Genomic DNA, 17,207 nt, shown 5'->3' on the forward strand with positions numbered 1-17,207 from the left:
TGTATTCTTGACCTGTGAGGTCATGGTGGAACAAGTGATGTCACACTGGAGTTGTTGAGGAATTTTCCTGATGGTTGGTTCACAACTCTTGGACAAGTTGTGGTATAGTTCCCCCGCCGTGATTCAAAGTTGGTTCCTCCCTGTGAATATATGTTGCTTGTTTCACCCCTCTTTCGTACCACCTAGATGTTCTTTGTCGAGCACTATATGTTAATATTCCAAAAACTAATAGAAAGGTGGGAGCATTGGTTGTAGCTACATGAATATTTTGTGAGTGACATGGGTTTTCATAATGTTTCATGTAGGCTTTAAAAACAGTGAATAAATTCTGCAAAAATTTCATATAATATAATGGCTCTTTTCAAGTAAAAAGCAACTAATTAGTATTTAATAAAATGATTAAAATGTTGTATGTCATATATGTATGTCATATTAATGTCATATTCCTTGTGATCTCATTTCCTCCAGATGGAAAAGGAAGATGTTAATGATACTTCTGGTTATCAAGATCAAGAGCAGAATCAAGATCAAGAACCAGTGTCAATAGAAGTAATACCTCCGGAAGGGAAAGGACAAGCATTGGTAACAGTCATGAATGCAGCTCTGCAAGAGGTAGTCAGCACCACCAACCATTCTGTTGAGCCATCTGGGAACGTGGCCACAGACGATGTCATGTTAACATTTGAAATAACAGGTCAGGAAGTTTATATCTCTCAGGTACTAGGATATGATTCAGCATCTTGTCAAGAATTGAACTCTGGACCTCAGGGTGGACATGTGGATAAGGGTGCTCAATTTGAGTTACCTGTAAGTGGTGGGAAAGTGCCTCATAAAGATTAGAATTGGATTGGTGTATTAAATGAAGGATTTATCACGGCAGCTTCTGGACTCTCATTACCGATCAAAGAACAAGGAGTATTACATGAATTTATTGGATTTACATCGGATTGTAGGTAAAGCAACAGAGCATGCAACTCTGGATCCAAGAACTGTTTGGAATCAACTATAACAAACTGAAGGAAAAGAAAAGGGGGTCCACTGTCCATTGATAGCAGTGGGAAAGTGCCTAGGCTGTCAGAAATAATATAACTCTATTTTTGCGAGAAAAGTAATGGAACTTATATGATCAGGATCCAAGAACTGGAGGAAACAAACCAGAGGTCGGAGGACCACCATCGCGCATCGTTTGATATAGTTATCAGAAATAATCCAACTCGAACTAATTTTTGCATGCAAAGTAAATGAACTAGCAAGCAAATATGGATCCAAGAAAGGTAAGAATCAGAGATGCCAGTCTACACAAAATTCCTTGATATATGGAAATTTACTCAGGTGATCCTGTACTTTGTAATGTAGGTAAATATACACTTTTCCAGGAAATGTTCAACCATTTGTGATTTGCTGACAACACTGACTGGCATCTCTGCAAATTTGTAACAAAAACCTGATATTTTGTAACCTGTACCTTGTTTGTACACAGATGTAGATGAAAGCCATATTGGCATATTCAGTGATATCTAGGCAACCAGTTTGATGTCATCAAACACTGAATGAATCAAGAGCACTCTTAATTATGATCCAGCATTATGGACCAACAAAATTGAAAGCAGCATACTACTACAATAGACCTTTTCAGAAGCTTGGATCGGAAATCTTTGGTAATAAGATCAGAAGGATGTTTGACAAAACATCAAAGCGAATCGCAAACTGGTGACATGTACGAAATGTCAACCCTGTATGTTAATGTTGACACTAATTATGTATCACATAGTTCTTAATTGATGCAGCACATTGAACACATTGGCTGATGATGTGTGTGGTCATGCATGATTGGTGCATTTGGGAAAAGTCCTTCTGAAAAGGTCTATTAGTGAAGACATGTTTGATTATTTCTGTAATAGCTTGTTTATACAAGCATTATTTAATAGTGGGTGCACATGATTCCACATTATGTGAAAGTTCACATTTTCAGTGTTTGAAATAAGAAATAAACTGGTTGACTAGAAGACAATGTATACTTTGTTCAGCTTGTAATAGGTACATGACCCATAACATATTTCCATGCAGCACTATGTAACTCTTAAGAGCCCTTTGCATATTATGAGACTGACACACCCTTTTGCAAGGTTTTGCGAGCATAAGTTGAGACTTATTGACGGGTGCAGTAACAAAATCAAATCCAAGTTTCACCTATTACAAGTTCAATGAAGTATAGCAATGCAGGTAGTGAATTGAGCAAAGGTTACAGGTGATTGGCAATCATGGCCAAAAACATGATTAACAACTGTCCGGAGTTGACTTGGATCAGGAAATCAGCAAACCAAAAACATGTAAGGTTAGTGTTATATGAACATGAACACAAGATATGCTCCTAATTTATTCTTTCCGTTGAGTAGGGCAGCCCAAGGACGTTTTTTTTTTTTCTTCAGACCATCGATCTTACCAGCTGAGCTTTCAAGGAAACCAATGGCATTGATTCGTTATCCTGGTCAATGATGACAAAATGTTCTTTGATGGCCTGCCCGAGGGAAAGAATAAATTACGAGCATACCATTAACCATCAGAGTAATAATAAGTAACTCGTAGTGACGGTAAAATATAGCTGCAGACACAATCAATTCCAGTTCACTTCAAATTATGTTTATTTTACATGTATCATGCTTTGTGAGTACAGTGTATGTTTTACAATTTTATGCATAATTAATATGTTTTTATCTATTCCAGCTCCAGTGATACCTCATTCATTTCCCTGGACCTTTGGATGCAGTAGTGCTAGTTTTCATGCCATTTTGCTTAATTCTACCCAGGAAAATATGCATGAGATGTCACTGGAGTTGGAAGAGATAATAATGTGTGGTGTAATCAAGCAAAATGAGTCTCTTATCTTATCAAAATATCAAGTTTTGTTTCTCAATTTGACATTTTTAGGTTACAAAGTTAATTGTGAACAAAAAAAGCAAACCCATCAACATTGGATGTGACAAATTATGTCACACGCATTTATAAAGTTTACATTTTTGGCAATATCCTCTAGACATCCAACTCATTTTCTTGATGCAATCACAATCACTGAGTATGGCTTTCAGACTTTATAGCAGACAGCTGAAATGTGTAAATGTTGTTATGGATGTATTCATCTGAATCCAGGAATACAGATTATATTGATTTACAAGTAGCCTGCAATACATGGGTGTATTTGATAGCAATCTCACATACATGTAACAGTGTGTACGGTATACATAGTTAGAATCTTGCAGACTAGGACACCCAGTTTGCTTTCATAAAATGCCATCAGATATGGATTTGTGTTTCAGACTACTTGGAAGTTATGAAATGTACCAAATTTAGTATTGAAATGCTACCCTCTACAAAAGTGCACTTTTCGCTTTCAGCTTTTAAGATGATGATTGATCAGTATTTACAAAACTGTAGGCCATTTATATCAACTTTTTTTGATGGAAGTTTGCTTCCACATGTGCTCAAATAATGTTTCATTTTTTTGTAAGTACGGTACTTGATATTTGTCCAATCTTCAGCTTTTGGGACTATATCTGGCAGCTATTATTAGTCATAATTATATTTGATAGATTGATCATGACTCTACCAGAGGTATGTTGCTCATTGACCTTTGGTACCCATACTTGATTCAAATGTAGTTGAATCCATACATATTGTATGCCCTTCATCTTAATTTTTGCTACATTTTTTCCAATAGGTCTTGAGCAATGCAGTCAATGAACAACTTACATTGGTTGTCACTTTGGTAATTTTGTTAAGTGTCAGCCATCTTGGAATCACAGAAGTTATGCAGCTGCAATTGCATCAACAAAGGGAAATCAGTAAATGGCTTTCCATATTGAGCTATGAAGAAGCTTGTTTTGAAATACTTCTTTTCATCTTTTCTATTTCTTGTTGGTTTAGATGACAAAGTTGCTTTTCCATTGGTTTTTCTTTGCTTTAGATTTTTGATAATTAGCCATAAAATTGATTATTCAAAATACTTATAAGTAACTTTGTAACAGACAAAGTTTGATGTGATGTTGACCCCCTGTGAGCTGCTCCTTTAAGTCTGCCAGGTGGTATGATGAGTGTGCAGTGTTTCAACAACAACTCTTGTAATTGGAAACCCTCAATCAGCCATCATCTGGTCATTATGATCCGAGTTGTCAAGAATACCTGATTCCTGTACAAGGTGCCTGTCTGTTGCATGTCCACACCACATGTCTGACACGAAAGAAATAAGTCCATTTGGTGTAATGGCTAACAAGAATTTGATGGTGTTATCACGATTTGTATTGGCTCCATGTGAGAGCTTGTAGATAGAGGTTCCTTGGACGTTTTTGTATATTTCAGTAAAACCACAAAAAAATAATCATTTCAATTTTAAGAGAGCCCTCCTACCACTCCTTAATCTGTAATCAAACTATACCCATTTTAAAAAATGCACTGAAAAATAATTGTTGTTTAGATGTGGTTCTGATTCATTGCAGGAAATAATAAATAAGACATTTTTCTATGTTTCATTTTTTTTTTTGTTCTTCTTTATCCATATATTTGTATCTACATTATTTCTGAAACCTCCTGTAAACATCATGAACATTATTGCGATCTCATAACAATTCAGAATCAGACTCTTCTGATGGTAATGAATCAGAGGAACCAGGAGATTATTATGATATTTTTCAAGATGCTGTTGACTTGGGTCACATTGTCTCAACACAATTTCAACCAACAAAGATATGTTAGGAAACTCTCTCTTTCTGTAAGTAAGTAAGTATTCTTTCCCACAATGCTACAGGTCTCTCTTTCAGATCACTACAATAGGTGGAAATCATTAACTTCACATCCCTCCATTTTCTTTCTGTTGTTTTCTTATCATTAACAAATCCAGTGAAGTTCAGTATATGTTCAAAATAGTTGGCTAATTATATGATCCAAATCATTTCTCTCCCCAATTAGGCAAAACGAGCGAGTAAATTAAGCTTTAAGGGACAACAGGTGGGTCGATCTGCCATTTTTTTAACGCTTCATGTATGACCCTCTGATTCAGCAATGGATTTTGAAAAACCCAAACTACAATGTAGCACCCTTCATCTTTTTGCAGATGTCATTGTACATCTTGTGTTTCTTCATATTTTCTCCTTTCAGACTGGGAAGATCTTTAATGCATCATTATATCAAATGCAGGGGCTGGGGTAGGAATGCAGATCTTCCTGCTGCACAAAAGTACAACGTGCCGAAATGCAAGTGCTGCCAGCGCTGACATTATTTCTGTGGTGTCCACTGTATGAACCTCAGGCACGTATTTTACGAAAACAAGGCGGACATTGTAAGTCAAGTCAATGCAGGAAATGCGACTGAACACAATTTCCGCCCCGCATTTCCTTGTTCCTCCTGTCAGAGGATGACATGTTTAAATCACTGAATATTTACTCTTTTAGACACCAATATATGCAATGAAATTTGCTGGTGAATGGACTGGCCAAATCCAGTACCATCTCTTTCATTGTCTTCAACCTTTTGTTATCTGGACCCTTTCCATAAAAATTAGTTTGCCACGTGACCATTTCTGCTGTCGCAAATGCCCGATCTAATTGGTTTACTTGCCATGAAGAATTTGTGCATGCTGGAATTCATCCACTGCCAATTCTTCTTGAAGATCATAGCTGGTGTAGCGGGTTGGGGGTATGTGGTCAGTGGTCACTGGTGAATGTGGGCCGTCCCAGGCCAGAACCAGGAAAATGCTCTTGGAGACACAGAAAATAGAAACAAATAGTTTTGATACCTTCTATCAATCTTGTGGTGGTTTATTTTACCCTGCATTCAGTATCTATTCCACCTCCTTCTCTCTCTACACCCCTCATACAAATCCCTAGACATTACAGTACTCAGTAACCAGTAATCAATCTATGTCATCATAATCGTAACCAATGTCAAACTCAATGTCAGTAACCAGTAATCAAACAATCTATGTCATCATAATCATAACCAATGTCAAACTTATCGTAAGCATCAGAACCCTGCAAAAGAGCATAATACACAAATTGTCTTAACATTGTGACACCACTACACTTGGCTTGTAATACTTCAACACATGTAGTACTATTATCTTCAGCACTACTCAGCACAATTTCTGGCCTACACGCAACAATAACATAAAATGTTAACTCCTAAAAATATTTATAAGCTTGTACTTGAAGGTGTCACCATGCTAGTCAATACATAATATAAAACACCACATTTTGACTCAGTATGTTTGTGAAAAATAGGAGCACATGGATATTTTGTGTGGCATGGGCCTGTACATGTAATCCACGTGCATATCCAGGAAGCCCATTTGCAAAAAGTATTTGAATGTTCATGATCCGTGTCATCCAGAGTACACAAAATACTCAAGTTCAATTTCAATTAAGTATCAGCCTTTGTAATGCTGCAATACTAAAAGTAACATCAAACATGTAAAATCTCAAGAACATGGATAATCAATTTCCTTGAGTCTCTGCTATACTGTGCAGTGTGTGTGTTTGAAGCACCATGGTATCAAAATCTAAGCTACCATTGACTACTCCATACAAAAATAATACAAAGAGGTAATTTGGACTTCATGAGTGTATTTTTCCACCACATGACAGTTTGCAACCAACTCGCCAAACAACTCGATAAAGGGAAATCATAACTCGCCTTCACATGACTCACTTGGTATGTGATAACTTTTAACACGGCAATTTGCAGCAATTACATGTAACAAAATAGCAAAGACTCATCCTCATAAACACACAATTTTAATAAAGCTTTTAAAGCATTTGTGCTACCTGTAAAAAATATCCAAACATTGATGACGAGTTACCTTATTTGTATTACTAGCAAGTGAAGGCCGACTGGGCTCACAAAATAAATCAATGCTATTTTAATAACTTCCAAATAGAGAACCTACATTTTTGGTTAAAAATAAAGAAATAAATGGTAACTCGCATGAACTCGACTGATAACTCGACTTCAGAAACTCCAGATTTAATATTCATAAAAACACATGGCCATTTTTGGTCACCTCTATCGAGCTCACAATATTCGCCAAATGTGGTTATTTAAATCTAGGGACATGATAAACAATTATTTTCCTCACGAAAATACATAAACATCAATTTTAGAGACCTCCGTTTCACCTGGTTCAGTATAACCTTAACAGTCAGTCGCGCCACAGAGCACGCCCCTAATTTGCATACAATTGACAGGTAACAAAATGGACTCCCATGCCGGCGCGAAGTACAATTTTTGTGTACAACTTTCCGATTATATTTCCAAAATGTCTCACACAACGTCAAATTAAACATTACAATGCATTTTTCTCAAACGAGACTGACCAGGAACATCTATATTTCCTGATTATGGCCTGATTTTGGGCTCCGAACATGAGAACGAGTGAAACAACAATGTTTTTGTACCGGTATGTGAAAAGTTATGGAATTACCCAATGTTTTTGCGTTATGCCATGTTTTGACTACTGCAAGCGAAGAGTTCGCTTGGCATATTTGGTCATCAAAATTCACACAAAAAATACGATATGCAATTTTATTTAAGTGATAGCTTTAATCTATACCACTAACCTGATGATAAGACAACCTCAAATATGAACTATTTGATCTGGTATGGTATTTTATATGAACTGCTACTCTCTCGATAAATACCGATGTAAATTTCAAAATTTCAGCCCTTCACACACACAACGGCCGTGTGCTCTCTCTGCTGTCTCGTTTAAGGGAACACGGAGGTCACACAAAAATAAAAGTGATGTCCTGTCACATTCAAGCCCATTACACTGGTCTGGCATCTTTCCAGTATGGTATTCCAATTGCACATGCCAGCACTCTACACACTCAACAGCATGAAGACTCTTGTGATAGTGGTGGAATCACATAAGTACTCTTCTTTCCATGTACATTTTTGTAGACCTTGAATAGGGCTGAGCTCTAGTGCTGGTGGTGGTGATGTTGATGGTGCATCCAATGTCGATGGTATATCCGATGTCGATGTCACTGACTCTGTAACGTGCAGAGAAATTAGCTGCACGATGTAGTCTTCAAAGAGAGATGTGTTGTGTTGCAGATGATTGCGTCTATGGATCAAGTCTACACTGGTGAGAAACCAAAGACATTCTTGCAGGCTTCCATTTAGGCATAGATGTGTAGAATTCTGACCAGGCAAGTCATGGATGCCATTCATCACCTCTCTCTGCAATCACATTTCTTTGGTTCTTATCACACAGACTAGAGCAATACACAAGAGATGTAACTGAATGAGATATCTTGTGTCTCCATCTTCTTTTGCATGGTGGTACAGATTTAATGTTTTCGCAGAATTCACATCAACCATAGTATTTTGCCTGCTTAAATGAGTTGACATGCTTCGGCCGATGCTGATAGAATTGTGTTTCTGGACACTTAACATTCGGATGGATCCTTTTGATAGGTATGTTCATGAAAATTTGAGGTTCTCTGGATCACTGTGGAATTGTGCTAAGTGGAAAGATACTGAAATTTCCTTTAAAATGAGGGGTTGATGACCTCCCTAGGGTAAGGATTGGCAAAGTTATGTCAAAATATGTGTCGTAAAATTCACTTATTTTAACACAGGTGGTATATGGGCTCGGTCTTTAAACCTGTGACCTTAAATATGACTTTTAACTGTATTTAATGCAACTAATCAGGTTGTATTTTTCTCTTTTCCAATTTCAAATTGGCAGTAAGCATATCTTAAAGGTCCAAGTACAACTTGTAATCCGCACATGTGGATCATCCAAGATTTTCCAACTACAAATCGTGACCGTAAACACTGAACGAGCGACTACACCTGCATTTAATACACCCAAAGTCACACCCAATTTTACTTTCAGTTCTTCTACTCTGTTTTCAAGGCAAGTATTTTCTTCTTTTAACTCATTCAGCATGTGTGTAGTGCTTTTGAGAGTTGCAACAATGGAACTCTGGGTTTTGTCTTCTTCACACTCACCTCTTGCTGTTTTTTCTTGATGGAATTTGTTTTTTCCTAGGTATATAGGATCTTGCTGCTGCTGCTTTTGCTCTCCACAACAACAATGAAGTGTTCTTTCACTTGATAGATTGCACTACATGCTTTGGCTTTCCAATTTCACCGATAGTTCTGTACAATCTCCTAACTTTTCCTTGACTGGTTTGAAGTTGCTTTTCGAGACACTTGATTCTGATCTGAAAACGCTCATCTTTCTTCAACGTTGTATTTTCCTTCTTCAAAGCGCATATTTGTTCTGTCGTTGTCAAAGCATGTTCTGTCATTTCTAGCCGGGCTCTTTGAGGTGGAGATGCTAATTGGTTTGATGCTAGCTTTTTGCGATTACATTCTTCAGGAGCTGTGCAGATTTTTTGAAGAAACTGTTTCAAGTTCTCCATTGCAGCACTGCCTTCATAATTATTTTTTAATGTTGTCGCCTCTTCTTTTAAGGCATGTTGCCAGCAATGCTATGCAGTGAATACACCCACAGCACATGCACGGACCGTAAAAGTATTTACTACAGTTCCTCTGCATGTGCTAATTTCTTCAAGGTATTTGCTCTTTGAGCAGCTCTTATTTCTTCCTGGCGTTGTTGATAGAGCTTTTTCACATTTTGACAGATCTTCTGGCCTTGTGAAATATTCTTACCTTTTCTGCAGGTGACCTGGCTACTTCTGTCCCTCTTCCACAACTTGTAAGCCATTTTGATAATGTTCCTCAGATTGGGCTGCTGATAAGAAGTCTGAGCTGAGCTTGACACCACGCTCTGCAGCATCATTTACCACATTGATGGCACGAACATTGACTTCTGAGGTCTGGAAAGCTGGGGACTGTGAAATAGGTGAATCCGTAACTTACTTTCTACATTTCAAGCACCCTTTGAGTTTTCATGTGGGCACATACAGATTAATTTACTCAGTTTGGTGAATAACTGCTGCACATTTTCAAAGGCTTCCTTGGCCAATGTCAACATATATGATCCAGATAAAGAAATAGGTAAGGCCCGCAAAAAACGAGATCTCGCTTTTCACGCTGTGATTCTCGCTATTAACCAATTATCTCGCTTTTTAAGAAAGTTTCCAAGCAGTATACTTACTATAAAAATGTTGCTTTTTGCCATAAAAGTTTGTTGAATTCCATGAAATGAACTTCAACATCGGAAAAGAGTGCAGAATTAACAGCATTGCAACCACATTGCTAGGTGCAAAAGCCATTCTTTACTTAATAAAAATGACATTTCATTGCAAATGAGTTCAAGTTTAGGCCAAATATCTTTATATTTATTGAATTATTGGAATATTTTGACTATAAAACATAATTCAAGGTCAAATTTTTGTCACTTTTTTTGCCGTCTGACGACAAGGTAGTAAAGGAAGCATATCCTCACTGTTGTCATTGACCAAATCTGAACAACAGAGTGCTTTTTTATGGAATTTTTTTAATTATTTTTTTTTCGGATTTTCGTATTTTCGGGGCGTTTTTAAAGCTTCTTGTGCCATTTTCCGGGGGAAATCTCGCTTTTCTCGCTTTTCAATACTTTGGATCTTGTTTTTACTTCAAAAAATTGCGTTTTTTGCCGGGGCCTAGAAATAGGTGATGGTGCTACTGACAGCTTGTAGAATACATCTTTGTTGTCTGCCCAGGATTTCTCTTTCTTCACTTTGAATGTATTCTATGTTGGGCTTGCCTGTTCCAGGAACTCCAACTTCACTTAGAGAATAAAAGATAGGATTTTGTCTTTTGCCTATCCAATATCGTGTCATAATGGATGGGCTGGCCAATATTTTGAGTAGTGGATGCCAGCGCAGCCGGTATCCACTAGCTGATTGGACCTCTCTCTCACTACCTGGCAGAATGTATGGGTGCCTTGTACCAGAGAAGCTGACATGAGAGATTCGGAAAGTTTAATTACTTTACTCTTGTCCAGATATAGCACTTGTGATTTCAAGATGTTATTTGCATATGATGCAAATTCCTGTGCTGTATATATTATACCTTGAAACAGATCCTGAAGATCGTTCTTATTGATATGGCCTTGGTGAAATAGGTGAATTAGATATATTATACTGTGAAACAGATCTTCCACTGTCTTTATACTGTTGAATATAGGAGGTAGAAACACAGCGCTAAATTACATTTAATGACACAATGAAGTCTCGAAACAACAACATGATTAAATACAGCCTTCGGACATCTAGCTCACTGAATCTGTATTGTTATTAAAACATGATAACTACAGAATCACATGCATAGATGCATAACTCCTAAATGGTAGAGGTGACTACGACCCACGATTTGCTGTATATACTGTGATGTAACAGCCACTCATTGCTGCTGCTCTGTCGTAACCTTGTCCAAAGGTGTTGGAGATCAACCTCATACTCATTCAGACTTTCCTTGATAACATCAGCAAGATTTCTTGCTGTCAGATCATATGTACAGGGACAAACTGCAGGAAGTCTTCATGAATGTTGAGCTGTTTGTCGACGTATCATGCACAGAGGAAAACTACTCGATGGTAGATATATACGTGGTTTCGTCTGCCAATATAGAGCAGGGGCTATTTTAATGTGCCTCACTGTCACGCACGTGTCGAGATAAAATATTCAGTACAGTGACAATTAACAATCCGTGTGGATATGCTTTAATAGTAGACAATGGTAGAGCCTTTCATACGGTCACATTCAGGTGAAAATGTCAATTTTTTTATTTTTGAAACGCACTCTACTTCATCAACACTTTTATCTCATTGCACGAACGTGACAGTGAGGCACGTTAAAATAGCCCCTGATATAGAGAAACACTTGGGGGCATTTATACGTTTTACTAGTTGGTCCCTAATGTATGTGTTGCAAGAATTGACAATTTCATGCGATATAAAATGCTGCCTGATGCTGCATGGATGGGACCTAGCCTTTTGGCATATCTTAAAAAAGGTTTAAAAATTTGACAAAATGAACATTTTAAAGTGCGCCTCTCAAGGAATGTAATGGTAACATATTACACAAAATCATAAAAGCGTAATAAATAAAGAATAAGATTATAAAATCGAAAAATTTTCTTTGTGGTTAAAAAGCAGGTCCATATCATGTTGAAGTCACAGTTATTGGTGTAAAACAAAGTTAGTATTTGGTATGTCCACCATTTGCATTGACAATCATTGCTTGACAGCGATGTCTCATTGACTGCAGATAAAGTTCTGGTCCAAGCCATTCCACTCTTCTACCAGCAAGACTGCTTAATCATCCAAAGTGGTGTCATTGGTCACCTGTTTGCTCACTAAACAGTGGTGTAGTCAATGATGTGGTAAGCTATGGCATTGCCTCCTTCTAGGTGCCTCTTACGTGTTGATGCTTTCAGAGAGATTTCAGCTTCATCATATCTATCAAAGATCAAGTACTTATCATACTTTTTCCAGAACCCATCTATAAAATGACAGGCAAGCGGTTTGCATATGTCTGAATCCATGGTGATTTATCAAGGCCTTGTAGTTCTGCTATCCCATCAACAATGGTGTAAAATTTTCTATTGGGGGCTGCACCATCTGAAACAAACACACAAATCCTAAATCCAATGAACTCCAAAACATCAACCGCTTCCCAAATGATGTGTAAAAGTTGAGTGCCACTAACTTCAATTCATTACATGGATAGTATGCGATTGGATGCTTCAGTGGTGAAAAGATGCCCGTACATCCAGATTTAAGCCACTTGTTTAGTGGGTTCTGTGAAGTGAGTGTATTGGTGTAATGTTGTCTGGTATGGAAGATTCCGGTATCCTGATTGATCCTTCAAGTTGATGTATCTTTTCTGCTCTTCCCAGATAGAGCAAATGCATTGGTGTGTCTTTTTGTAACAATTCCATGTTTTCGATTTTCATCAATGATATCTAAAACATGCTGCTGTCTTATTATTTTTGACTTTCTGATATCTCCAGATTTTAAAATCAAGTAAACCCTTAATTGCAATTTAACTTTCTTTTAGTGCTTAAATTTGGAAACAAGAGGAAACTTATAAAATGGTCAAAATAGGCCTACAAAACTGCATTGACCTGCCCTATACTTTTGTACAGGGACCCACTTAAGCTTACTTAACACTCCACAAATTGAAGAGTTTTAAAATTCTACAACAAACACACAGCCTTTCCTGTGTAGTTTGTACGTCAATGCAACTAATAAATCAAAAATAATTACACAAATATTTGTATTAAGATGTGTTTCTTACCAATTTTATCACTTTCTGTGGACAATGGCTGCCTTGCAGAAGTCTTGCAGACCAGAGAGCAGTCAGAGCAAAAATGTATGAATATTCATGAAGTCAAAGGTTACGATTGATCTTACGATCAATCTTACGATCCAGCCTCGCGTCTCGCGTCCCGCGTCGTTTCGTGACAGGTTTCTTGGACGATGTCACCTGTCCGAGTACCACCTGGTATCGATGCACGTTTTGGCTGGGGCACTGTAGTCACCAGTCCGTTAGCTATTGATTTTGTTAAATGTCTTGCACAATCTCCCTTTTCAATTTTGACCCCCCTTTTTTCCATGGTTTCTTTAAAACTTATATGTGTGAGAGTCACTGTTAGTTATCAATTCTTCCACTTACAGTGGGGACTCATGTTCCGCTAGTTCTATTCCACACGATGCGCCAAATTGAAACTCTGCGCCTCCAAAAACACCAACAAAAGGGCATTCACACATAATCAGCATGTACCATAAGAAAGAAAGAAACAAATATTGGATTTTTTAGCGACATACAAATAAAAAGTCTTCAGTTTTAGGAAGAATATTCTAAGAATTGGTCATCTTTTAAATGTAAATGAACTATACAGTTTCAGTGTAATAATAATTATATAATCATCATAACAACTTAAAACAAACCTTTTCTTTCCCCCTTTCACCTGTGTGCACCACAAACTAATGATGATTTTCGGCAACCCTCTACATGTACATCCCTCTCCAAACAACGTATCACCCCACTCTTTATCTTTTCGCATTCAAGTTTCAGTTTCCCCGTATTTCCTCCGTTCTTCTTATGAGCCTTCCTGAACTCCCAACAAAGTTTGCCAGCTGGCGTTTGTTCCTGGAGGTTTCAGCATTTGTCCTAGCTTTTATACTTGGTAATTAAGTTTTGTGATATTGATTCTTCTTCCTATTGATTTTGTTAAATGTCTTGCACAATCTCCCTTTTCAGTTTTGACCCCCTTTTTTCCATGGCTTCTTTAAAACTGTTATAATAATAATAATAATAATAATAATAATAATAATAATAATAAAAGACATTTATTAAAAGCGCATTAAGGCGGCCTCTAGGCGCTGTAAAAGCAGAGGTTTTTAAAACAACAGCAAATTTTAAATTACAAATAAATTCTATAATAGTATAATACAAAAGTAATAAACTATATACAATAGATAAGATCATACAACATGCTACACATAACCAAGGCAGTAATAACATCAAAACAATTGCTTAAAAAGTATGTGTGAGAGTCACTTTATCAATTCTTCCACTTACAGTGGGGACTCATGTTCAGCTAGTTCTATTCCACACGATGCGCCAAATTGAAACTGTTTGGAAACCCAGGGGGATGTGTCCTAACCCTGGCTCACTACAAAACAGCGGGCTCCATGCCTGGGTACCAGGTTGATAAAACGACCTTCCCTTTGAAGCATTATTATATGCGGCATCTGTTTGCGCTGATATACCCTCTCCTTCCTTTCTGTCGCTATTCCTGATTTTCATTATTCTATTTACTAATGCTCTATTCTCACACAGATGTTCTTTGTTTATTTTGACATAGGTATCCGATATTTTGTTTGCAAGTTTCTGCATACCAGATTCAGCGGGTGGGTCGATATCCATGTCCATCAAATGTTGACATACCCCTGAATTACCAATTGCTTGTTTCGTCAATCCAACCTGCAGTTCTACATTAATTTTGGCAGACCTTCAACCACATTTTCCGTGTGTTTTCTTAACCTTCTGAAAAAAATCTAGTGGTGGCGACACAAATCCGCATTTCGCAGTACAAATCAATCTACATGCAAAAGTGACGCCCCAATAACATTAACTTGTTTAATCAAAGACCATTACATGATGGATTGTTCGATATGTGTTTTTTGATGTATCGGTTGAAATGACACTCGACATGCATCAACAGTTATAAACTTATAAGTACATAAGTAAATAAATAAGTAAACAACTAAATAAATAAATGGGCAATAAATAAATAAATAACTAAAGCAAATAATGAGTTAATGAATAAAAAAAACCATATGAACTTGTCAATAAAATACATGATGCAATCTCTTCTAAACATTTCTGACAAATAATAAACTTATTAAATAATTAGTTAAATAAGATAAAAATTACAAATGAAAACAATCAAGCTGAGCAACCAGCCAAGCAAACAGCTAAAATTAACCAACGAAGTAAATATCACAGGGAGCTGCAGAAACTCATGGCATTACCGCATTCAGATCCGCATTCAGATCTCTGGATATTGAGAAAACCTAACCTAGAGGCATATAAGAATGTCCATGTATAGGAAATATATGCATAATAGGCAAGCGAAACTTTGTGGATAACAGGTTGATAGCAGATAACACAGTGTAGTTTTTGTTCTGACCAACACATGAATCGCTAAATAGCATGATCTTCTAGAACCCTTGATTTGGCTCACTCAGACGTTTCTCAATAAAGTCAACAAGGGCACTGGCAATTTGATTAGCCCCCTCCCCATTTGGTGTTCTCCCCAAGTATAAAAATGTACATCTTATTTGTTCCTGAATTGTTCTTGTCACCTGTGGCTTTATGTTCTATAACACCAAGAAAGTCGGCCCATAATTATCTTGCGTGATAGACATCATCTATTGGGATCTTGGTAGTTAATATTTTGCATCAGGTCAAATTTTGTAGTAGTCATCTGGGTCCCATTGATTCACTTTGACGGCAACCACACGTGCTGTAAGTCCAGCTGTGTAACGAGGATGAAACTCCATCTGCGGCCGTTTTTCAAATTTGATGCTCCATGCAGTTCTCCTCTCCTCAAACAGAGTGTAAATTTGGGAATTTTATGTTTAGGAATATACCCAAATATTTCCCACCTATTGTTCAATTTAGTCTGTACTTTGATGACATTTTGATCCTGGTAGTTTGTAGGTTCAAAGTCAAGTCTACCGGCCGGTTCATTACCATTAGCAAAATGATCTTCCACACCTTCCAATGCCTGCTGATATCGCTTCTCAAATTGGCTACCAACTACTTTACAAGTTCTGAATATTGACACACATCATCACAATCATCATCCCCACTGTTTCTTGTATCTGAATCTGTATCATTTTCTGTGTCATCAGTTGTTTTTTGGTACATGAACATTCCACAGCCATATCGGTGTTATCACCTTCATTTAGGAGTTGCATGCCAAGTATTAACTGCGGTTCTTGGTCCATTCCAATTGGCATACTATCAAGTGGCTCCCACTCCCAAATGCATGTTGCCTCCATTTTACTGGGATAACCATCAGGAAATGGATCATTCTGGTCTGTACTCGTACATGCACCTTCACTGTCTACCTCTTCTTTGACTTCCTCATCATCGCCACTAATTTCATCATTGCCACTGATCTCGTCATCGCCACTGATCTCATCATCGCCACTGATCTTGTCATCGCCACTGATCTCATGTTCATAATCTGCATTGCTGTGGTAAAATCATGTATGCAGGTGAACATAATGCATACAGCACATCAAGAAGGCTAATCTAACACGAGAATATCATACAAGCATGAACAAACCACACGATACTATATTATTTTAAAGCTAATGAGCTATGACCATATCCCATACGTAAAAGCACCCAATCAAATTCTGGTATAAGTTCCTCCTCGTCCTGCATTGTCACATTGTGTTCTTTTAGCATGTGATTTGTCATTCCCTTATGAGTGAAAATGGCCTCTCTACAACTTCCACATGTATAAGTCTCTTTGAGGATACGCAGTGCCAGAGAATAAGGTAGCCCATCGCAGACGACTACTGTCCACTTCTTTGTGCCAACAGGGACGTATTTCTGAATGGCCATGTCACGCCCTATTGCCTGGAAAACTTTGATCAGACTTTCAAATGAATTTGGGTTCGTAAAAACAGGGTCTCTTGGTGATATCTTAATTGCTCCTTTATGGTTACTAGG

This window comes from Amphiura filiformis, chromosome 1 (genome assembly GCF_039555335.1).
Source record: "Amphiura filiformis chromosome 1, Afil_fr2py, whole genome shotgun sequence".
NCBI classification, from domain to species: Eukaryota; Metazoa; Echinodermata; class Ophiuroidea; order Amphilepidida; family Amphiuridae; genus Amphiura; species Amphiura filiformis.